Source organism: Epinephelus moara, chromosome 17, assembly GCF_006386435.1.
Source record: "Epinephelus moara isolate mb chromosome 17, YSFRI_EMoa_1.0, whole genome shotgun sequence".
NCBI lineage: Eukaryota > Metazoa > Chordata > Actinopteri > Perciformes > Serranidae > Epinephelus > Epinephelus moara.
In genome coordinates, this window is record NC_065522.1 from 31,092,697 (window position 1) to 31,093,261 (window position 565).

Below are 565 nucleotides of genomic sequence, written 5' to 3' on the forward strand. Positions count from 1 at the left end.
ACTGAATGTATTTGCCATCATCCAAAGGTTTTTATCACCTTAATTGGGATCAGTGGACCAACAGTATCTCTTTAGCTCATGAATTTAACGATCCAATGCCTGTTGCATTGTTCAGGGACAGGTGCGAATGGTCTTGAATGTGAACCTTAATGACAGGAATATGGAGGAAGGGCGTGTTTTCTCCACAGACTGTCCTCCGCACCTGCTGCCCAGTATACATATACATATATATATATATATATTGGAAGCTTATGACTGAAACAAGTCGGAGTTTGTTTTAATTTTAATTGTTTAACTCCAACTTGTTTCAGTAATACGCTCACAGCACCCTGCACAGCGCTGCAAATGTGGCAGGCCACAGACGCCCACGTGGAGGCGGGTCACAGAGACGGAAATAACCGCAAACTACACGAACCTGGCAACTTGTGACACTTCATAGATAAGATCGGAGGAATCATAAATGGCCTACTTACTTGTGGGGCGAGGGACTTACTTTGATGTCTTCGTTTTCTTCGGAGCAAATGAGCTGTAGTCGTCTCGCAGCAGCACGAGCACAAAGGATGAC

At 44.4% G+C, this 565-nt stretch overlaps 1 protein-coding gene across 1 annotated transcript in view; it reads right to left on the reverse strand.

The window, feature by feature from the left end:
- Nucleotides 1–565, reverse strand: part of LOC126404282 (protein NLRC3-like) — a 14,296-nt gene extending 13,731 nt beyond the window's left edge. Inside the window, exon 1 of the mRNA XM_050067410.1 lies at nucleotides 494–565. The gene's annotated coding sequence lies outside the window, so the exon portion shown is untranslated. The remainder of the gene's footprint in view (nucleotides 1–493) is intronic.